The following is a 24,513-nucleotide window of genomic DNA, read 5'->3' on the forward strand; positions in this document are numbered from 1 at the left end:
TAGGTCTGTGACTGGGTCTCAAAATATTACTTGTCTTCTACTGGAATCACATGTATACAGATGCTAACTTAAGCTGCAGCATGCTACATACAGCATACTGAATGAATCCACTATTTTCAACTTGAGTTCAATGCCAGTGAACTGAATTAAGAGGTCAGTGGTTCAATAGAAAATGATCCAGAGATAATTCAGGGTTTCTGTCCAATACTAAAGCACTGAGGGTCCATCTCACACTATTGTCACCTAGTACACTGATAAACTGTTCTCAAGGGCAGTTTGGGGCTTGTTAATCCAGGTATAAAACAGACATGAGAAAGTCAGTACACAAAAGAACAAAGGTTATGATTTTCATAAAGAAGAGAAAAAGTGGCATCTATTTTCATTTCCCTATTCTTTAAAATGTTTAAGTTTTCACTTTCAACTTCACCTTGAGTGTCTGAACTCTGGGCTGTTCCAACTCCAGATATTTTCCCTTCTGATCTAATGTCTTCTGCCTTTCCTGCTTCCATGCATCTTCTTCTCTTTGCCCGTTTTCTTACACATGAGTGCAGATGGCTGTACACTTTTTCCTTCTGTCCCTGAACTTGAAGACATGGCCTTACAGCTTCACAGGCCCCAAGGTGGGCTCCTATTCAACCTGCCATCACCTGACTGTTTGAGTTCCTCATCCCAGCTCTTGCTGACGTGGCTGGAGACTTAATGGAGCAAATGAAGCATGGGTTAACTCAGTAGATTATGAGAGGTTGACCAGAAGGTGAATCCAGCAAAGATCAGGAAGAAAGAATGGTATTTAATGCTATGTGAGAATTAATTACCTTTTTACATCAATCTAATCTGTTCGGCGTATATCTTTAGAGGGAAGGAAAGGGACACATTAGAGAAAGCATTCCTTTTTCTCGACTAACAGTTTTCCAGAACGTGCTTTCAAGTTTATTCTGTTCCCAGGTGTAGGTACACAGGTATTGCCTGAACAGAGGGCTAAAACTCCCCTAATACTGGGAGAAGACACTCACTGTGGAACCCAAACGAGGCTGAAATTTTCCTTCCTTTATCAGCAAGTGACATGCCTGTTAGCCAAACAAATGCTTTTTTTCCCCCCTAAAAGGATCATTTTAGTCAAATGCATCTTGCAGATAAAACATTCCTAGTTAGCCAACGTACTGCCTAAGGCCATTGTTCACGTCCTAAGAGAGTTTAACAATCGTAGTGAGAAAAGTGAAAGTGAAAGTTGCTCAGTCGTGTCTAACTCTTTGCAACCCCATGGACTATGAAGTCCATGGACTTCTCCAGGCCAGAATACTGGAGTGAGTTGCCATTCCCTTCTCCTGGGGATCTTCCCAACCCAGGGATTGAACCCAGGTCTCCCTCAGGATTCTTTACCAACTGAGCCACAAGGGAAGCCCAAGAATACTGGAGTGGGTAGCCTATCCCTTCTCTAGGGCATCTTCTGAGCCAGGAATTGAACCACGGTCTCCTGCATTGCAGGTGGGTTCTTTACCAACTGAGCTATCAGGGAAGTCTAATAGTAAGAAGAGATCATTTGCTACAGAAGATGGCATTCCCTACACAGGACACGGAATGCAGTTTTATGATCCTAACCACTTTCTCTGTGGACACACTCAGAGAAATAAATACTTAGTTACTGTTAGCCATTCTGCTTACTCTTCTCTTACTATACCATCTGTTACACAGTATTTCTACAGCCTCAATGATTTAAAAAAAAAAAAGCTGAATATGGGTGGGAGGATTTAGAATTATAAGAAAAAAGAAATAGAAATCATTGATCTAATACATGTGCATATTTAGCCACTAATTATATTTGATCACAAAGTGTCTTTTCTTTCCAAGTAAGAGTCATATAATTCTGATATTAACAATTTTCATTGTAAAATTTTTATATTGCATAATGCTTTATTTCAAAAATTTCAAGACCTGACACCCTCTTCTTTACTCAAAACTTATGCAACTCAAAGCTGAGAATAAAACAAAACAGCCCAAGGAAAAGCAGGCATAGGGCATGAGTTTTTCTAAATAAGATATTCAAATGGCCAACAGGTACATTACAAACAGCTCAACATCACTAATCATCAGGGAAATGTAAATCAATATCACAATGAGATATTACCTCACACCTGTTAGAATGTCTATTTAAAAATTAGGAAATGATAAATACTGGCAAAAATGTAGAAAAAGCAAACCCTTCTACACTCTTGGCTGGAATATAAACTAGTACAGCCATCATGGAATACAGTATAAAGGTTACTCAAGAAATTAAAAAGATAACTATCATACGATCCCACAATTCTGCTTCTCGGTATATATTCTAAAAGAAGAAACATCATTACCGTAAAGAGACACCTGCACTCAGATGTTCACTGAAGCATTACTCACGGTAGTCAAGATACAGAGACGACCTGGGTGTCCATCAGTGCACTAACGGATAAACAAGACATGAGGTCTTCCTGTCTCTCCCTCTATTTCACACACACACACACACACACACACACACACACACACACACACAGAAATATTATTCAGCTGCAAAAATAAGAAAATTTCTCCAACTGCAACAACATGGATGAACCTGAAGGTCATTATGCTAAGGAAAATAGCCAGACAGAGGAAGACTTACTGAATGGTATCACTTATACATGAAATCAAAAAAGAAAGCTAAGTAAAACTTCTAGAAACAGAGAATAGGATGGTGGGTGCCAGAGGTTTGAGGGGTGGAGGAAATAAGAAGACCTTGGAAAGTAGGTACAGACTTCCAGCTACAAGATGAAGATTAACAAGGGATGAGGAATGACTGTGTCGCATGGTGACTGAAGCTGGAAATACTGTATTGTATAATTGGAATTTACTAGGATAGTAGAAATTATGTATTCTCTTAAAAATAAAAGCAAAACAACAACAAAAACATGTGAAATGATGACTGTGTTGACTAACACTAGAATGGATCCTTTCGTGACATGTATGTCTATCAAACTCACAGTTTAAATATTCTGCTATTTTGTTTGCCAATTATACCTGTAGGGCTGAACAACGGAGAAGGCAATGGCACCCCACTCCAGTACTCTTGCCTAGAAAATCCCATGGATGGAGGAGCCTGCTGGGCTGCAGTCCATGGGGTCGCTAAGAGTTGGACATGACTGAGTGACATCACTTTCACTTTTCACTTTCATGCATTGGAGAAGGAAATGGCAACCCACTCCAGTGTTCTCGCCTGGAGAATCCCAGGGACGGGGGAGCCTGGTGGGCTGCCGTCTATGGGGTCGCACAGGGTCGGACACGACTGAAGCGACTTAGCAGCAGCAGCAGCAGCAGCAGGGCTGAACAAACAGCAGCAAAGGTAAACCTAGAGCAGGTGAGGCCGAACCGGGGGATATAAGAGAACTAACTGCCCTGGTTGGCTCTATGCTTCCTCTCCTGGCCTCCCATTGTGACCACACAGACCGCAGGGAACCCAAAGACCACTCACCTAAGCGGTAGCTCACACCTTCACTTCCGCCAGCACTGTTGGTGGTACTGGTGACCAGAGGTGTGTGAAACCCTCATCTGCAAGCTCATGTTTGAGTTTTACACTCTTACCAAAGGGGATTAACCAGGGGACAGCCTCTATACACCAGGGATGGCAACAGTCCCTGCTTCACTGTGGTGCTGGTGAGCTTAAATAAGATGAAGCATCAAAGGAGCGCACTGTCAGGGAAAGAAAATGGGAAAAATAGAGAAAATAGAGCATCTACATGTGGTCACTACTGGCACTGACTCCTAGTTCATGGGAGAATTATACACAATTTCCTATGTACTGGGAACATACACATATATATACTTACATACACACACATATATAAGATATGTATACATATGTGAAAATATAATTATATATAACTTGGTGGGACTATATATTAATATATATATGTAAGTACATATATGTATATATATAATGATATAATATGATTATACATATAACTTATTGGGAATACATATATGAATACATATATATATATATACACACACACACACAAACACACACACACACACACACATAGGGGGACAACAGAGGATGAGATGGGCGGATGGCATCACCGACTCAATGGGCATAAGTTTAAGTAAACTCCGGGTGTTGGTGATGAACAGGGAGGCCTGGCGTGCTGCAGTCCATGGGGTCTTAAACCAGACACAACTGAGTGACTTAATTGAACTGAATATACATATGCAATTTTATAGTTATAATTACATATAGTTTATTGGGACTATATGCTAACTATATATAAAAGTATATGTATCTGTATATAGCTATATATGTGTAATGTTATACATATATTTTTACAAATATGCAAAATTATGTGTGCATTTGTGTGTGTATATACATATTTCTTTTTTTATTTTGCAATAAACTACTCTAATGTGCAATAAAATGGTAGCAGGAACTTGAAATTCCATCTTCTCCCTAAGAACATGTACGTGCAGATTGTATTGAACATGTTTTCTAGGAAGCAACTTTGCTCACGTAGGAGGTAATAATATGAAAGAAGACAGCTGCTTTCTTGCTTCCTAGTCATGACGTGGCGAGCACCTCCCTTAGGGGAACATCTCAAGACACTGAATTCAGCAGCGCAGAGTGTGGCCATAATCTACTTCTTCACGGGGCCCAGCAGCCTGGGAAACATAAATGAGCATCAGCCTCTCTAACTTAGATTTGTGCAGAGCAGTCACCATGGTCAGCAGAGTGATGACCCAGGTGACGGCAAACTAAATCCTCGGTTCTGGAAAGTCACCTTTCCCCATCCAGCAGAAAGAGGTTAAAACTGGCTTCCAAACAGCCACGGCCGTTTCATATTTCACAGCCCAGGAGCGGTGACACGGAGGACAGAAGCTCATTTTTATGACGATGAAGTTTGAAATTCAGTAAAGAGAAATGCAGGAGGAAATGGCGACCTGCTGCAGTATCCTGGCCTGGGAAATCCCACAGACAAAGGAGCCTGGCGAGCTACAGTCCATGGGGTTGCCAAGAGTCAGACGCAACTTAGCGACTGAACCAGCACCACCGCCAAGGGTGGACAGAACCATCCTGGCAGGAGAAACATGCACAGGGAGGGGAGGAGCCTGCAGGATGAGCAGGAGCCACCAGGGACACGCATGTGTGAGTCCTGCTGGTGACTCCCGGCCTTGGCTGGGACCCTGCAGGGGTCCCGGGTATCACTATCTCTAGGGAAATTAGGAAGTTCTAAGCCTACCAGCACTCTGCATGCAAGGTCAATGGGGAGTAAGGGGAGTGCTGCTGCTGAGCAACCCAGCAAAACTCTAATTCCAAATCAAGTCCAGATAATTCTGAGTCACTGGGTTGGGTCACCTCCAGGGAGAAACCACATCTGAAATGAGCTGGAGGGATACCAAGAAACTTTGTCCCTATTTTTTTTCCCCCAAGATGCTCTCCTTTAAAGCTCTGGAGCTTCTGTTTCAGAGATCAACACTTTTAGCAAAGTTCTATCCCCTTGTCAGGTCCTCTTTTAATGAAGCAGAAATGCCCCCAGGAAAAGAATGGCTAAACACAGGAAGCAAACTTTCTTAGAAGCTTTCCCTGAGCCGGAATGAGCATCTCTGGGAAGCCAGCGACTCTTCCCCAGGTAGAGGAAGGAAGAGAGAAGCTCTGAGAGGAGGACATGGGGGAGACCAGCTGGGGTCAAAGGGCACCAGTCAGATACTGAATTGAGCAGTTGTTATGGACTCAATCTGACTGCGGTCCTTTCTCGGTTTAACCGCCTATGTACTCTGTCCACACATGAAGCGGTTTTGCAGCCCTGAGCTGGTCTAAGGGTGTCCTGACACCTGTCTCAGGGGCAGGGGCAGACGTCACCCTCCCTAGATACAAAGAAGCTGACATGGCCCCTCCTAGGTCACCCGGACCGGAGGATGACGAGTGGCCACACACATGGCTTTGCACTCAGCCCAGGCGGAAGGCAGCAACTCCCAACTGTTTCATTAACTTTTGTCCCTTAAAGGCTGACTTACATACTTTCAATAATACCCTTTACATCTCTCCTGATTTTAAAACATGACGCCTCATGATGTTTCCTCATCCTAAATCTCCCTGAAGTTTCTTCAAGGCGAGGAATAGGTTTTCCATTAACTTTGCCTGAGAATAACAGCCACTCCAAAAATAACGCAGGCTCAGTGTCCAGACTGAGTCTAGAACTTGAGGCAAGTGAAGCTTATATTTCTGATGCACAGCCATCTACATGCCTTGATTCTGCCTGTGCCTGGCCGTCCTAACCATTCCTAACCTCAGGTTACTTTTTTCCTTGAAAACACAAGGTGGCAACACCTGGGGTCTTCCTCCAATGTGAAGTCATGTCTCAGATGTGAGGACGCGTGTCAGGACCAGGCGGTCAGGGCAGGACCCTCGAGTATCCTCTGACTACTGCCGGAGCTGGAGGGACTGTGTTCTCGCTCAGCACCCACATCGGGTGTGCAGTAATCAGATGCTTGAGGAGCATGAGGACACATCAGCTTTGTGTCCACCTCTGATGACAGGTGGTAGAGGGACTGAAACCTCATTCCAGCCAAACGTGGCCTAAAATTAAATCACGATGTAAGTGACTGCTACATTGTAAAAGTCTGAATGTTTATGTATGACAACAGGAATAAGTATTATTGATATACTGAATTAGGATTTTGACAACAGCTATCTGAACTTGCTGTGGAAGCATTATATATACTGTCATTTTAATATATGAAGAAATCTGACACCCTTTTTGTGTGAGAAAGGGAATGCTTAAGTTTTCAATGATGACAGAATTTCTGAAAAGTTGTCGGACTAGCATGCAGAGATCTAAGTAATTCTAAGAGAGTAACTCATTTTAAGCAATCTCACCTGGCATTTTTGTCACTTAGGAAGAGCTGTTAGTCAACATATGATTGAGTTGTATGACAAAAATGTCATTTTCCATTTACTGTGAGATTCATGTTGAGTTACTCAACTACTAAGTAGCCTGTGTTAAACTCAGCTCTGAAATTAAAGACACATTTACACGGGAGATATTGAAAAGGTCAAATGTACTAGAAAACAATGAGTTGTTGATGACAGGTAATGGTAGACTAGGAAGCTATCACATTGTACTGGTTTTCTCTTACAAAATGAACACCTGCCCAGAACACTGGCTGAAAGTGAAAGTTGCCCAGTCAGGCCTGACTCTTTATGACGCCATGGACTATACAGTCCATGGAATTCTCCAGGCCAGAATACTGGAGTGGGTAGCCTTTCCCTTCTCCAGGGGATCTTCCCAACCCAGGGATAGAAATCGGGTCTCCTGCATTGCAGAGAGATTCTTTACCAGCTGAGTCAGGAGGGAAGCCCAAGAATACTGGAGTGGGCAGCCTATCCCTTCTCCAGCGGATCTTTCCAACCCAGAATTGAACAGGGGTCTCCTACATTGCAGGTGGATTCTTTACCAACTGAGCTATTAGGGAAGCCTGAGCACTGGCTAGGCTAGTTTAATCCTGGAGCCCAGCAGAGTGAAGTGGGTCCTGACCCTGAATGTGCTTTGTAAGCACAGATATACCATGGTGAACACAGAAGATCCAGCCCAGGAGATGGTGGCGAGTCTCTTGTTTGTTACTGAGCAGGAGAAGGAATCCTGGGTGATGAGGCAGCTTCCAGGTCTTCCTGCCACAAGGACATGGCCATGTGAACCCTTGGGTCCCTGCTTACTCAAGAAGCAACTGCAAGAAGGTTCACCATCCTTGACGTTAAGGACTCTGGAAATACAACCAAGGACTTTGAAGCCAGGTTTTCATGCTTTGCAATTGAAATATGGCTGCGGTCCCACCCAAACTACCAGCCAGGAAAAAAGGAAAACCTCCAGGGTAACTGTCAGGGGAATGCTGGCCCCATAGCAAAGTGGACCTCTGCTAGATTCAGCTTTTCAGTCAGCACGGGGACCGTCCAATGCGGCAGGTATCCAAGTGTCCCTGTGGTCTGGGCACAGCTGTGGCAGCTGGCTTTTGGTGGCAGTGAACTGTGTCATCACAGTTTCTCTGAAATCACCAGGTGGTGAATTCTGTGTATGCTGCCTTCTGGCCCCAGGGAGAGAAGCAACACGGGACTTCCTGTCCCTGTCGAGAGGGCCGCCGTCTCTAGTACTCAGAGCCCTGCCTGGGCTTTTCTGTCCCTTCAAGTTGTGTGTTCTACTCCCCTCAGCTTGCCAGCCTCTTGTAGTTTTCACGGGCTGCAGCTGCTGTTCAGATGCGTTCTGAATGCAACATTCTGAAAATACAAATGATGACTGTGCCCATTAATTCTGCATAAGATCTCTCTCAAGAACTTTTTCCCCTCTTTATGTGCTTTGGGATTTGACGATTCACGTCATACATTTAGCATATTAGATAACCTATTTAGTAAACCAGAACTCCCAAAATTCTTAGGCTGAATTTTAAATATGAGCCAATCTAATGGAATGGAAAATTCTTAAAGAAATAAAACCATGATTTTGTGTGATGTTTCTGATTTTCAGGGTAATTTTACTGCCTTTTTTTTTTTTTTCAGGTAAACATCTAGACAATCTTATTCTGTTTTTAAAAATGAAAGACAGACCCAGAGAAGTCAAAAGAGATTAATGTCATGCTCTCACGTGGAAGGTCAGCTTTTATGACCAAATAAATATTTTCAACATGCTACCAAAACAAAGGCATTTTCTTAGAGTCATTAAGGGAAAGCAGCACAGAGACCAGAATTAAATGTCAAATTATCTTCTGTGAACTTTTAGCTTGCCTGTCTATTCACTGCTTAAATTCGCACAGACTTTTTTTTTTCTTTTTTTACCATTTCCTTGAACAAAAAACATTCATTTCAGTTGTACTGACCTTTTTCTTCTTTATTTGTTTACAGGCACTGGTTACATAAGTTTCTAACACAACCCGACTTAAGAATTCCAATTTTTGAATACTGTCACTGTTGTTTTGATTTTTTTCTAAAATTTCACTATTTGCTAAAGTAAAAAGACACATCCATTCTGTGATGAAGCAACTCTTAATATAACTTTAGGTTTTTGTAAACAGTGTGACTGTGTCTGGATCCTTCTGTCTTTCCTCCCTAGAATGGGTTTTGTCTCTGCATTCCTTAGGAAGGAACATGGCGTGGTTCCCTAAGAAAGTATGACCACACACCCAGGCAAGAGTACCTGAGTGGGCTGCCATTGGCTACCAGCTAGATGACCAAAATAAAGAACTAGTGGCAAAAAATAGACAAAAAAGACTCTTATTCATAGTGGTTAAGTGGGAAAAGCCAGTTAACAATGTTATTGACTACATGATTAACTGTTCACGTTTCTCTTCTAACAGCATAGCTTAATGAGACCACTGATGTGAGTTATCCAATGAAAGTCTTCTATTTGTTTTACAGCAGTTACTCTTGCCTAGAAAATCCCATGGGCAGAGGAGCCTGGTAGGCTGTAGTCCATGGGGTCGCGAAGAGTCAGACACGACTGAGCGACTTCACTTTCACTTTTCCCTTTCATGCATTGGAGAAGGAAATGGCAACCCACTCCAGTGTTCTTGCCTGGAGAACCCCAGGGATGGGGGAGCCTGGTAGGCTGCTGTCTATGCGGTCTCACAGAGTCGGACACGACTGAAGTGACTTAGCAGTAGCAGCAGTTATTCTTGCGAGCTGTATTAGCAGGTGAAATGGTAATCAAATCAAACGGGAATCCAAGTCTAATAAACCCCTTCAGCTGAAAACATACAAGTTACTACTGTTAAGGTCTCTGCACCAGCCATGTCCCATGCAGAGCTGCCATGGAGGGTGGAGGGAGGCCTGAGTGGGTGTCCTACCCTTCCCTAGAAAGTTCTCTCTGGTACTAGGGTTCACATGTCCTTCCAAAGGCAACACTATACGTGGTGTTAGAGAGACCGTTTTCCAAAGAATACTTCGCTTTTGTATATTTACCTCTTTTGTGACCTCTGCACTCTACTAGTGAAGCACATGCGTGATACTAATATCATCTGAAAGTATGTGACAATATTCCTGCAGTTGTTGACTTTTTTAAAGACAGCATGCATCCCAAATAATTCTTGTATAAGTAAAAACACTACTGAAAACTCTAAAACTCCCTGGTTATTCTGTAATTTTAAATAAAAATATTTAATTTCTTAAATATATCACAATACCATTGCCATTGGAAGAAAAAATGTGATGTAAAGCATTTTATCTTTTTTCCAGAGCTAGTGACTATTCTATTGATAAACTCATATAAATCAATGAATTTGCCATAATTTGAGATTTTGCAGCTAGTTGCCAGAAATCAGCAGTGATTTTAAACACACACGCAAAACACACACACACACGCACACACACAATTTTTAGTATGTGTGTCTGTGTATACACAACCTTGGACACACACTCACATCTATTAGCTCAAAGTCCAAGTAAGAAAATTTGTTTCTTTAATAAACTCTCTCAAAAAATTACAAATAACTTGGATAATTATTTTCCCTGGGTTTTAATTTATAAGCCAATCATGCTTTGGGTTTTTCATTTCTCTTCTCCTTCAAGTATTACTTTTCTGATGAATTGAAAGAAATTGAATCAAATATGTAGATTTCTTAAATGGGTGAAATTACATCCATATTTTACTTTTATTTGGACCAAATATTCAAAATAACATTGCAAATAATGGCATATAATCACCTAATAAAGTGTGTCTTTTTTTTTTTTTTTACAGTTTGAATAATAAAAAGGAAAACACTGTGCAGCCATGGTTGATTCATGTCGATGTATGGCGAAAACCACCACATATAAAGTGACTCAGTTCAGTCGCTCAGTCGTGTCCAACTCTTTGCAACCCCATGGACTGCAGCACACCATGCCTCCCTGTCCATCACCAACTCCCGGAGTTTTATTTATTTTTATTATTTTTTTTTCGAGTTGTGTAGCCCTTTATTAGCAACTAAAATAGAAGGTATCTATTGTACAATATGGGTAGTAATTGACTATAACTGGATAATTTTATATTCGAATATGGATAATTTATAAATGCAACTTCTTTATTAAAAAGCTTCCACCTTTTTTGTTTGTTTGTGTACAATCTGCAAAACTATTCTGAAAGCAGAGTATATGTGCACAAGTCTGCAAAGAGTGCAAATTAGGATATGGTAAATGCTCCACAAGTTACTTTCAAAAAACTGACTGCCACAACTGTGCCTATACATTACCTGTTTGTTTTTTTTTTAATCAAAATATTTTGATGCCAGCATTCCTTCCACTGCTCTAAACTATAAGGCATTCTTTTTTATGAGTTGAAATTAAGGAAGAACTGCACCTACTAGAAAAGAAGAGAAGAAAGTTCTATTAGTTTGAGGTTTCAGAATCCCCCCAAACCAGGACCGGTATCTTGGTAAGGGTTAGGCTGGGACCCTGGACAGAGTATGAGTATGTGCAGATGGCATTCCTGAGGATTCAGAGCTTCAGTGAACCGAGAGTGCTCCAGCTGCATAACTCACTGAACTGTCTTGCCAGTTTCTACCCTGGCTAGACTGGGCATAATTCAAAAAGGGAAAGCTCATATTCATTCCATTCTTCTGCAGCTCTGTGATATCATTTAATAACACCCCACTGGGATGTCTTCCACATATAGTATTATGGTGTTTCTTCAAGTAATTGCTAAAAGATACAGGATCTAATTGTTCTATAATACTCATACCCATTTTATCTAGATGTTCAGTGGATCTATGAATCTCCCCCTGGGATTCATCATAGTAACTGTAACAGAACCTTTGACCCCAATGGCAGAAATCAGAAGAAACCACAAAGAGATGACTAGGATCCACTGGGTATTTACTGAAGAGTTTTCCAAATTCCTGTTCTTTTGACTCACTCAGAGCTCCAACCAATACAGGAATAATGGTAAACTCATCCTTATGGCTTTCCATGGCTTTCCATGGCTTTAGCCGTATAAGGCAAATGCATTTCAATACTGTGTTCATCTTCATCTGTCTGCAGAGACATGCGTTCAAACATTCCTGTCTTCCATAGTTCTCCATAAATCTTTGGGTCAATAGGAAGGTCATACAGAGGTGTTCTATATATATCCAGACTGAAAGTGCACATCGAGAAAGGGGCGCATGATGAGAAGGCCCAAGGATGAAAATTCTCCGGGTAATAGATGGATCCACTTGTTTGTAAGCATAAGCAGCACAAGACCCACAGGACGTATACCCTGCATGGGGCGCAATAATGGCTCTAGCAGGTCTTTTTGTAGACTGTACTTGTGAAAGCCAACCTTCTAGCTGGGCGTTCAGCTGCGGTCCTGAGGCTGTGTGCCAGCTCCCGGCGTGACTGGCTTCCCGGCAGACCACTCGGTTGGGCCTCTTGGTGCCTGTGCCGCCTGTGCTGCCCGAGGATGAATGAGGAGGCGTCGGCGGCAGCAGCGGGAGCGGCTCCTCGAGGGGACGAGACACCGCGGGCCCAGCCCAGGAGGAGGCGGCAGCGGCGAGGGGATCGACCCGGCCCAGGAGGAGGAAGAGGAGGAGGCGGCGGCCCGGGGGAGGAGGAGGAGGAGATGGCAGCCGAGGTGGTGGCGGCAATGGCAATAATCACCACAAACTCGGGCGGCCGCTGGAAGATGGGGCCCGCAGCGGCCTCACACTGAAGCTCGGAAAGTTGCGGCCCCGGCCCCCGGAGTCGCCGCTGCTCCCCAGCCGGGGCTGGTTTCTCCGAGCCCACTCCCGGAGTTTTAAACTCATGCCCATTGAGCTGGTGATGCCATCCAACCATCTTATCCTCTGTCATCTCCTTCTCCTCCCACTTTCAATCTTTCCCAGCATCAGGATCTTTTCAAATGAGCCAGCTCTTCACATTAGGTGGCGCAAGTATTGGAGTTTCAGCTTTAGCACCAGTCCTTCCAATGAACACTCAGGACTGATCTCCTTTAGGATGGACTGGTTGGATCTCCTTGCAGTCCAAGGGACTCTCATGAGCCTTCTCTAACACCACAGTTCAAAAGCATTAATTCTTCAGGGCTCAGCTTTCTTTATAGTCCAATTCTCACATCCATACATGACCACTGGAAAAATCATAGCCTTGACTAGACAGACCTTTGTTGAAAAAGTAATGGCTCTGCTTTTTAATATGCTGTCTAGGTTGGTCATAACTTCCCTTCCAAGGAGTAAGCATCTTTTAATTTCATGGCTGCAGTCACCATCTGCAGTAATTTTGGGGCCCCACAAAGACAGTCTGCCGCTGTTTCCACTGTTTCCCCATCTATTTGCCATGAGTGATGGGACCGGATGCCATGATCTTAGTTTTCTGAATGTTGAGCTTTAAGCCAACTTTTTCACTCTCCTCTTTCGCTTTCATCAAGAGGCTCTTTAGTTCTTCTTCACTTTCTGCCATAAAGGTGGTGTGATCTGCATAACTGAGGTTATTGATATTTCTCCCAGCAATCTTGATTCCAGCTTATGCTTCATCTAGCCCAGCATTTCTCATGACATACTCTGCATATAAGTTAAATAAGCAGGGTGACAATATACAGCATTGACGTACTCCTTTCCTGATTTGGAACCAGTCTGTTGTTCCATGTCCAGTTCTAACTGTTGCTTCCTGATCTGCATACAGATTTCTCAATAGGCAGATTAGGTGGTCCTGTATTCCTGTCTCTTTCAGAATTTTCCATAGTTTATTGTGATCCACACAGTTAAAGGCTTCAGCACAGTCAATGAAGCAGAAAGAGATGTTTTCTGGAACTCTCTTGCTTTTTTGATGATCCAGGGGATGTTGGCAAGTTGATCTCTGCTTAATTATCACCCAATTAAAATAAAGTAATTAATTAAATAAATATAAAGGAAAACATTTTATAGTATTTATAAATGTAGTTCTCTCAAAATATTTGAATATTTATTTTGATAACTTTATATTTCTTTTCATAATAATAATAATAAGCTTTTTTCATGATAAACTTTCAGTAATGGGTGAAAACACAGCTCAAACTATTTATAAAACACTGCATGTCTTTAAAAGTGCTGGTGATTTAGTCAGTCATAAGCACCTATTTACCCCACTCCATCACTCTTGCCTGGAAAACCCCATGGACAGAGGAGCCTGGTGGGCTGCAGTCCATGGGGTCGCTAAGAGTCTGACACGACTGAGCGACTTCACTTTCACTTTTCACTTTCATGCATTGGAGAAGGAAATGGCAACCCACTCCAGTGTTCTTGCCTGGAGAATCCCAGGGACGGGGGAGCCTGGTGGGCTGCCGTCTATGGAGTTGCACAGAGTCGGACACGATTAAAGCGACTTAGCAGGAGCAGCAGCAAGCACCTATTTATAGAGTATATAATAGGATAATTCACATATGTTTTTAAGTAAAGATTTTAAGTAAAGTCGGCCTGGTATCATATTACTTTAAATTATTCAAAATAATATATCAATTGATCAGGTGTTATAATAAAATTATCTTGATTGAATGGAGCAAATCCCAACCCTCCTTCACTCCCAGAACTCACTTTAATGAAAACATTTGTGCTGGATGAAGTTGTTAATGTTTAAAATGATCTGTGTATTTTTAACTATTTTAAATCTCATCTGGCAAAAACACAGCTTCCAAATGACATTTTTTTCATAACCTTAAAAAAACCTCTACTTCTAATGATTTGAAAATTATGATGCATGTCTGTATGCAAAATATATAATTGGGCTACTGCCAAATTATGTCATGGTTAAAACTGTAAGCCTATAAAATAGTTTTACCCAACTGCTTGGAGTAACTTACTAATGAATGTAAATAAATTTGGTTAACAGGAGATAACCAAACCAGAAAACAAAAAGCCAAGAAATAATTAATTACAGAATCTTCTTTCAAATTCTGATGAGGGGTACAAATACTTCAGATTTGCTCACAAGAGTTCCATGGCGCACTGCCAAGAATCCTGGGCTGGAAGAAGGGTGATGATCTACACACTCGACAATCTAGCTTTATATTTAACACCTTTAGCCAAGATTTTAATTTGTAGAATAATGACTGTCTCATAGTTTTCAAGAAGATTCTCAATCATGTTTTACATGCTCATTATAATAGGCCTAGAATGTGCTTTATAAAATGATGATGATAAATACTGGGGCTTCTGGTGTGGTGGGCAGAAGGCAGTTGAAATTAATCAACCAGCAGACTGATTATTGATGACAGTTTTTCTGAGAAATCACTCTTAGAGTCTCCACATTCAAATCATGTCCAGCAGTTTGCCTTCCTTTCTTAATACCACTGCCCAGATGACTTCCAGGTGGTGGCCAGGCACGCGTACGCCACAGTGGCCCCTGCCTCCAGCAGAGTCCCTCTCCTGGACTCTGATTTGCATGCTCATCACTCAGCCTCTGGGATCGATTCCGTGTTGTTGCTGCTGTTGAGTTGCTAAGTCATGTCCAACTCTGCGACCCCCATGGACTGCAGCATACCAGGCTTCCCTGTCTTTTACTGTCCCCAGGAGTTCGCTCAAACTTACGTCCATTAAGCTGGTGATGTCATCTAACCCTCATCCTCTGCGGCCTTCTCCTCTAAGACTCAACCCTTTCTCTATGCCATCCATTACTTTTCTATTAATATTCTTACATAGAAAGAGCCAGGTGACAGAAAGGGTTGTTGCAAATGTACTTGTTTTTCCCCTTCATGATATGATGATTTTGGAACAACTGAAAAATGTCTGTAGACACTGAGGCTCTGAGCCTTTTAGTGCTAAACTGGACATTTCCTTTTTTAATTATTGGGTGGAACCCATTCAGTGCCCCTACACAAATCCAATTAAACAAACACACTAATAAGTCACAGTGGAATGACTCTTGGGTGGGAGGGAGCGGGGAGGCTCTTCATCCACTGGCTGTTGCTCCAGTGGCTTCTTCCCGTGCTGGGAGGCTGGCCCGAGGTTTCTGAGAGATGATGCATACCTCACGTGGCCTATGAAAGACATCCCTGGGAATGAAACTCCTATGGCTTCAGAGCACTGCTTAGTAGGACTGATTTAAGAATGTCCAGGAGATGAGTGATTCAAAGACCATGGTTGGCACACACTTCACTGGACACAAGCTAAAGAAAGAGAGGAAATCATCACCAGGTAGTTCAAACTGTTCCCTGATAACTCACCTTTGAAAATTGGTTGTCTGTTTTTAACTTCAAATCATACTGTCCATGTATAATTTCTAGTTATTGTTGCCCTTGACCTATTCAATACAGTCAGATTAAACTTTCAGAGTTGGAGTCCAATCACTGCAAACCCTCAAGTGCAGGGAGAATTCAGATCTTCGAAAGAGCAAAAGCTGGCCTTCTAGGGAAGTAACATCCTCTGCAGGTGAGCACCTTGTGTGGGTGGGAGACATTTAGTTCTGATATGACAGTTCACCAGAACCGATATCCTAGAGGAGTTATTTGAAAACGAGTATTTCTGATCTGAAGACTTAACAGTTTATCTTCTTTCCCCAGCTTAGAAGGGGATATACAGGTAGCTTTTTTTTTAATCAATTGCCTTCCTTTTTTTCTGAACTTCATGGGATTATAACTGACTTTCCCAGTGAGTATACATTTTCACGTTTTCCTTTTATGCACAGCATCCTTACATTTTTTCTTGAGGACCTCCCTTAACATTTCTGGAAGGGCCGGTCTAGTGGTGATGAATGACCTCAGCTTTTGCTTTGGACCAATTGCTGGAAAATTTGGACCAGTTGCTTTCAAGCACTGATGAAACTCATTTAAATGGGATCTCCTTTTGCGCTTTCCTGTTTAATTTCTGTCTCTCCAAATCTCCCGTTTTCCCTACCACCTGGAACACTGTTTTACCAAAGTGTCTTTCTTTTGATCTCATTTCATTCATGACTTTTCCCATAAATTGTAGGTATTTTCTTTTTTTAAATATGTTTATATATTGCAAACTCTATGAAGACAAGGACATTGCACAGAGCCTAGAAAATGTACATTAAAAAATCAAATGGAAAGAATGAATCAGTGATCATGGTCTAGGCAGATGGTCTCTCCAGACATAAAGAAAACAGAATTAATCTGAGCTACATTAGCTACTCATCTAAGTGGTCAAACAAGGGGGTTTGTCTGACTCCACAGCTCTTACTCTTTGAGCTATGACATGAAAAATTTTCTCTTTTTACTCTATTGTTTAAAAATATTTTTACATTTAGAGTCTAGATTTATGTTAAAGCCAAACGTATTAGAAAAGAATAATTGAATATCACTCAGCCATACAAAGGAATGAATTTGAGTCAGTTGAATTGAAGTAGATGAACCTAGAGCCTATTATACAGAGTAAAGTAAGTCAGAAAAACAGATGTTGTACATTAACATATATATATATATATATATATATATGGAATCTAGAAAAAAATGGTACTGATGAACCTATTTGCAGGGCAAGAATGGAGATGCAGATGTAGAGAATGGACATGGGTAGGGGTGGGAGGAGGAAAGGCTGGGATGAAATGAGAGAGTAGCATTGCCATACAGACACTACTGTGTGTAAGACGCATAGCATAGCTGGTGGGAAGCTGCTGTGCAGCGCAGGGAGCTCAGCCTGGTGCTCCATGACAGCCTACAGGGGTGCCGCAGTGGAGAGGGAGGCTCAGGAGGAAGGGACTACGCATATACGTGCATACACACACACACACACACACACACACTTGTGGCTGATTCACTTTGCTGTATGGCAGGAACCAACACAACATTTAAAGCAATTATCCTCAAATTAAAAACAATAAATAAATAAACGAACAACCGACAGGAACAAAAAGAAAAGAACAATTGGCAAGTACATAGATTTTGTTTCCAGCTATATTTACACAACAAATACAAAAGTATTATTAATTGATGGGGCTTAATTACCCACTTTATATACTCTCTACTGATTACATACCAAAAAAAAAAAAATACAGCTTATTGAAAAATGGAGTGTGTCCCACAAGAGATCAGGGTGAGTAATTAAACTTGTACCCTCCAGGGAAACCGACACACAAGAGCCCGTTTAGTTTCCAAATTGTTGACATACATCTCTTAATGGAGAGAAGTGTTTCTCAGAGAAGGAGAGCAGTTGATAGAGGCTATTGACAGAGTGACTGGATCTACTATGAACAGTTTCTAAAGATGCATATGAGCATTTCCTGCCACACCTGGGTTTAAAGGGAGCTTTTAAATACAGATTCACATTCTGCAATATTGGAATGAAAACGTTACATTCCCTGCTATTTTAGTTAACAGCAAGATAATTATATTAGTTGGCCAGTAGTTTACATATCACCTAGACATGACAGGCCAGTGAATGAATCAGGAAATGTGTATTTGAGGGTATGAGGCTGTGTGTTGGCAAGTCTGTGCAAGTGACAAGTGGAAATATTAGTCACTCAGTCGTTTCTGACTCTTTGTGACCCTGTGCATTGCAGCCCACCAAGCTCCTCTGCCCATGGAATGCTCCAGGCAAGACTACTGGAGTGGGTACCCATTCCCTCCTCCAAGGGATCGTCCCAATCCAGGGATCAGACTCAGGTCACCTGCTAGGTCTATGGGGGGTGGCTTATTGGAAACTGTGATCACCTTTGCTTCCATTTTTCCCCCCACTTGGATGTATGTTTTGTTCTTTTCATTCTAATGTCAACATTACAAAATCCTAGGATGAAACTTCCACTATTAAATTTATTCTGAGCTCTCAAACAGAAATGATATATTAATTCCGGAGATTATAATCAGCTAACATTCGTTATCTTTCTTATGATTACTTACCACAGTCTACCTACTACAGTAATTCCTACAAGATGATCCAACTAGATCATGGATTCCCTGAAGACAAATTATGCCTGATTCCTTTCTGAACAGCCTGCCTGCCACAGGTACCCAGCATAGCAACCTAAAATAGAAGATGAAAATAATTCTTGCTGAAGCAAGAAAGGTATAAGTGTCGGTTTGTGCGGATGTGCGTTTCTTCTCTGAACTGCTTTGGATATCATCAACTTGACTTTAAAAAATTTACCTTGAGGGACACTCACAGGTAATCCACAGTTCTCCTATTCAGAACAATACATATTTTTATTCTTCTGGGACCCAGGTAAAAAGTCCCAGGTTAAATTTTACTTTCAAATTTCATGTTAAAAAACCAAGAGAAACTTGGTAACTTCCCTTTGCCGCTAATAAGAGTGTGGTAAATTGCCAACTTCCCCTTTTTGCCACAGATGGCTGGAAATTAAAAATTAAATATTAATTTTGGTCTCTGCCATTCTATTCATCTCCATTTATAGTTAATTAATTCATTCCTCCTGGCTTTCATTTTCTATTTCATTATATTATTCTGTATGTGTTTTGTTCAAACAAGGCAATGGGCGTAATTTGTAAACACAGGTTAGGGATAAATTCATAAACAAAAGAACGGTAAGAGAGCCCTGGATCCATTTCACGATAATGGCACCACAAGCTTGCATGTATGTCTGACTGTTATGTTCATCTTATACTGTAGCTCCCCCAGAAAAGAGAGACTACTTGAGCAAGTGCTGAATGAAGTGGCTGGAAATTTGAATTTTTACACGACAACTCCATCTTCAACCCAAGTACTGAGAACTTCCTGTGGGACTAAAAAAATGAAGGGCAAGGTCTGCCTTGAAGAAAAGCCTCCTATCTAGTGAATTAACAGCTCATCTCCAGCAAACTTGTGACCCCAGGTTCCCCATGCGGGCTGTACCCTGGGACCTCGGGGGCTGGGGTCAGTGGGTAATCACTTGAAGCTTCAGTCACCCCATAACCTGCCATCCCTCAAGACACCAACTGCTTCATACTCCTCTCTTTACTTCAGACTTCTTAAGCAGACCTAATTTTGCCTCTCATTTATACAATATTTTATAGTTCACAGATTTATTCAACTCATATTCTATTTGTACTCCTGGATTCTACCTATCAATAAAGATGTTATTCCAAGAAACTCAAGGATGTGTCCATAATTGTAAATGCTTCAATTCGTCTTGCAGTGCAGCAATATAACACCCACAGGTGAGTTTGGAAAGGATAGATTCTCTTAGGGGCTAATGAAGAGACTCAGGCATGTATGCGGGGAAGTGATTCGAATGAAGAGTATCATCTGCCTTGTTCGTCCTCTTCACAGTGGTACTGAGATGGCTCTTCCCAGATGGGCTCTAATTATCACTAATTGAACGTGCTGATATTGGTGTAAAAGATGTGTCCCCGAAATATTACATGAGCATATTACAATCATGATGCTTTGAAGGGAAGGTGGCTTCCCATCTCTGAGACATCCTCTGTTTACTGAGGTCTGGCCTACCATTGATCACCTTCCCAGTGCTCCCATTAGCTTTAATGAAAGGAACACAATATGGGAACAGTGAGTGGATGGGGAATTCATGTCATAATATGCAGTTGATTGCAAACCACAGGTTCCATTGCTTTTAAACTGCCTCCTAGAAGCGTGGGCTTTACAGCAATTAGAAGATGACAAGAAGAAAAATAATAATATCATGCAACACCTGGGCCATAAGATGTCTCTTCCAGATGTACACAGCAGTATGTGGGCGACACAGAGCAACACTAGAAGGCTCTGCTTTACCCATTTAAGCATGGCACCTCTGTCCCTTGCCGGGTTTATAACTGTGGTCAGAGTGGAGCGCACACACACAGGTAAAATCTCTGTAACAACGTTTTAGATCAGGAAATGCAGGACATCTTCTCTAGCAGCAGACTGCAATATGTTCTCATGTATTTTGAATATTGTATCAGAGGTGCCAGGCAAGTATTATTTTATTTTGATTGCTGCTAAAGACATGAGAGAAATGTTGATGAAAAGTTAAGGAGGTGTCAGCACGCCTGCAGAGACAAAAGGGAGAGAGAAAGAAAGTAGGAAACTTGGCTGTTAATCTGCTTTTAACTCACAGGATGTGGTGTGTGTTGTAGACGGAGGTCTGCATCCCCCCAGAATCCATACGTTGAAGCCCGATTCCCAGTGTGGTGATAAGAGGAGGTGGGGTTTTTGGTGTGCAATAAGGTTTGGATGAGGTGGTGAGGGTGGGGCCCTGTGATGGGATTAGTGTCTTTGTGAGAACAGGAAGAGACTAAACTTTCCCCCAACCCACCCTGGTGCCCAAGTGAGGACACACGGAGAAGACAGTCATCCACACCCCAGGAGAGGACTCTCACCAGGATCCGAGTGGACTGGCACCTTGATCATGGACTTCCCAGGCTCAGAACTGTGAGCAGCAAATTCCTGTTGTTTGTAAACCAGTAAGTTTATGGTACTTTATCTTAGGAGACCAAGCTGACTAAGGTAGTGTGGAAAAGTACCTCAATTTTAGAGGCTGTTTGAATTGCAGGCAGTCATGGATAAACCTAGTAAACAGAGAGGGTTGCTCCAGAAAGATCACTTGCTCTAACAGTGTGGCTGCCTCCTCAGCCAGCCAAGCTGGGGTGAAAACACAGGAACTAGGAAGGGGGCTTCGCAGGGCTCTTACGCTGTTGACGGCACAGACGTGCCTACGTTCTTTCAGCTCCCAAGCTCATCAAGGTCGCATCTTCTGTTCCCAGTGAGTTACTTTTCTCTGTTTCCCTCTTTCTACATTTTTAAAATATAAAGTCAACTGCATCATTGTTCAGTGCTTTACAGACTACAAAGCATTTTCCAATATATCACTTAATCATCATTCAGTTGCTAAGTCATGTCCAACCCCATGAAGTGCAGCTGTGTTGTTCAGAGTTAGCGTCTCTACAAACCCTTCCCTGTGTTCAGCTGAAGGCAGTCTTTTTAGGCTGAAATTCCCATGGGGTTTCCCACTAAAGAGTACATCCTCCCCTCATCTGGGTCCACACCACTACCCACACCCAGGGGCCCCATAAACTACCATGTGCAAACTATGGCTTCCCCACAGTCAAAAATGCCCCTCCTGCCGGTTTACTCCAATACTGGCTACTTGTGTAACACGTGCCCAAATGCCAGGAGACCACCAGTATAAAATTGGGGTGGAAGTTATGCTGGACACGCCACATAACTGCCGTATGGAATCCACAATGCTTTCCCCAGTAGAGAAAATATAATCTTGCTTACTTAAGTCTTTTCAAACTCTGTTTACAACACATGGCTCACATTTTATATTTTAAATCTGATAAATGAGACTGGTGATGTCCCCCTCTGATTGCTTTTTAACGATCTGTCATGTCATCATTTCTCTCTTTGACTCTAAGAGTCCCCTGAAGAAAGACTGTTAGGTAGTTCATTCATACACTCCATAAACATGCAACGGGGAACTTAGATCCTACACCCCACACGCTTGGCAAAGACAGTACGAGGAGTAGTTAGAACCTCCTTCCTAAATGGGTCATCAGCACACCTACCAGGAATACTTGATTTTGTCCGATAGGCTTCCTGCAGTATAAAGCTACACAGAGTGAACCACGAGCTGGCCAAACTTCAAGCTGTCAGGTTTATGTCCTGGACCTGCATTCATGAGCTGTAGGATGCTGTGTGATTTATGATATCTTTCGTTTCCTCATCTGCAGATGGGGATCATAATTGCACATACAGAAGGGTAGCTGGTAGAATTAAGTGTTTATAACCACGGTTGGTGCACAGAATCCATATCTAGGTCTTAAGTACTGTTGTTATTGTTACTATGATTAAACAACCCATGAGGAGAAGAGTACTGATTCACCATGAATGATATGCATTATCTAGATCTGGAATATCCATGAGAAGGTCACCCATCATTAAGAAGCACTACTTTTAAGAAAGATCCTACTGAAGTAAGTGGGCAAGATGTTGCCCGGAGAGGCCAGCTGCCAGCAGACAAGGCAGGCCTCTGAGGATGGAGTGCAGGAGGATTGGGCACAAGCTAAGGACGCTTCTCCGCTCTCATGTGGGAGATGCTGACGGTAGAAAACCAAGACAGAGATGAAGGAAGGAGCAGCCAAGGGACCACTGTGACGGCAGCAAGAAAAGTAACCACCACGGTCACAGCACCGCCCCCAACCCTGGGCCAAGGGCAGGGCTCAGCCATGAGCATCCTCCCTGCCACAGCCCCACAACAACCTGGAAACTTCCACCCCGCAGGAAAAAAAAAAAAAATTGGGCCTCATCAACCCACGAAGACAGAGCCCGATAAACTGTGGGCTGGGATTCCAACCCAGGCTGCAGACTTCTTCCTCTTGGAATGTCCAGCAATTCAGATGGTCGCCAGTATCTCCTGTTTCCTCCCACACTTAATATAACCTTGACTGTCAGCAAACCTTCACCTGTATATTAAGCCATTCATGAAAACAGGCTTATGGAGCTACCTGCCCAAACCTTGGACCAGAAAACTGCCCACCAGTCCCGCAACAGCCCTTGTTAATGGCGAGGCCGTTTTTATTTCTGACTTTGCTTTTCTTCCATGGACTCCTTTTATCACAATGCTCTCAGACAGCGGCCCTCCTCAGGTCATGCTGCTGACTCTGAGAGATGTGTTTTCATTACAAGTTCATGATGATGGGGTTGCTGCCACAGATTCTTTCCTTAGGGAACCTCTGAGTCATCTCTTGGGACGCTCGATTGTAGCTCGGGAGTGCAGAGCAGTCACAGAAAATTCTGGCCCAAAGACTATCAAGCTGTACTTGTAAAACATGATCTATACAGTGAAACGATACTCAAAACCAGTGGCAAACTTCACATCAAATGTCAGATTGGTGTTCTTACTAAAATTTCACACTTGTTCCCAATGTACTGAGCTAAATTCCAATCCACTGCCAAAGGCTACAGATCAGTAGCTGTTTTCCAATTTGGAATGTTTAATTTCAACAGTTAGTGCCTTTGGTTTTAAGATGATAAAGCTAGATAGAGATGCACTAATATATGTTTCTAGAATGGAATACAACATTAAGTAATGACTTTTTTTTTTGAATCCTAACACTCTTAAATATAAGATTATGATTTTTCAACTAGGTACATCAAAGAAAAAAAATACTATCGTCAAGTATAATATTTTAACTTTTTTTTTTAGTTAAAGAAAGAAAAAAAATATAACTAGAGCTTGATTTGAACAGATTGCCAATTTTCTTTTCCAAAAAATCAATGTGTTTTCTTGGATCTGAGCTCAGCGTCTATATCACGCGCACTCACATATGCAAATGTTTGTGTATGTGTGTCGGAGCACACAAACCAGGAGGAAGGGAGGAAATGAGAGAGAGAGCTTGAACTGATGTTTGCAAAGTCAATACCTGATTTCAGGCTTTGATCCAATTCATGGTAACTCTACAAAGCTATACAAACTATGAACTAGAATCTGGCGGTAATGGGAGAGAAGTGGATGATCCAGATATAGAGATGATTTTTCCTGCAGACATATCTATTTCCAGTCATCAGGATTACATTACACATTAAAAAAAAAACAGAAATTAAATATAGGGCTTCCCTGGTGGCTCAGGCAGTAAAGAATCCACCTGCAAGATCTGGGCTTGATCCTTGGGTTGAGAAGATCCCCTGGAGAAAGGAATGGCTACCCCCTCCAGTATTCTGGCC

At 42.1% G+C, this 24,513-nt stretch overlaps 1 protein-coding gene and 1 pseudogene across 1 annotated transcript in view; both read right to left on the reverse strand.

The window, feature by feature from the left end:
- Window positions 1-24,513, reverse strand: part of CSMD1 (CUB and Sushi multiple domains 1) — a 2,070,567-nt gene that overhangs the window by 1,019,107 nt on the left and 1,026,947 nt on the right. The window lies entirely within an intron of this gene.
- LOC132658699 (protein MEMO1-like) lies at window positions 5,101-12,427 on the reverse strand (annotated as a pseudogene).

Source organism: Ovis aries, chromosome 26 (genome assembly GCF_016772045.2).
Source record: "Ovis aries strain OAR_USU_Benz2616 breed Rambouillet chromosome 26, ARS-UI_Ramb_v3.0, whole genome shotgun sequence".
Classification (NCBI taxonomy): Eukaryota; Metazoa; Chordata; class Mammalia; order Artiodactyla; family Bovidae; genus Ovis; species Ovis aries.